Consider the following 266-nt stretch of genomic DNA (forward strand, 5'->3'; position numbering starts at 1 on the left):
AGCTTTCTTTTATTTCACAGCTTCCTGCCAATACATGATGCTCAAACTCATCATATGAAAGATTTTACAGATTGTCTTGGGATTTAGTTTGGCTCTTTTTTTTAAGTTTATTCATGTCTTGTCTTTTCCTGCATTCGTAACCTCCTGACTGAGCTGCCAAGACACGGCCCTCTGTCCAGCTGTGCAATATAATGCACATTACTGTCTATAAATAGTTATTTAAAGATTTTTCAAGGTGTTTTCTATAAGCAGTTTACATGCTCCAA

The sequence above is a fragment of the Fundulus heteroclitus genome, chromosome 10, assembly GCF_011125445.2.
Source record: "Fundulus heteroclitus isolate FHET01 chromosome 10, MU-UCD_Fhet_4.1, whole genome shotgun sequence".
NCBI lineage: Eukaryota > Metazoa > Chordata > Actinopteri > Cyprinodontiformes > Fundulidae > Fundulus > Fundulus heteroclitus.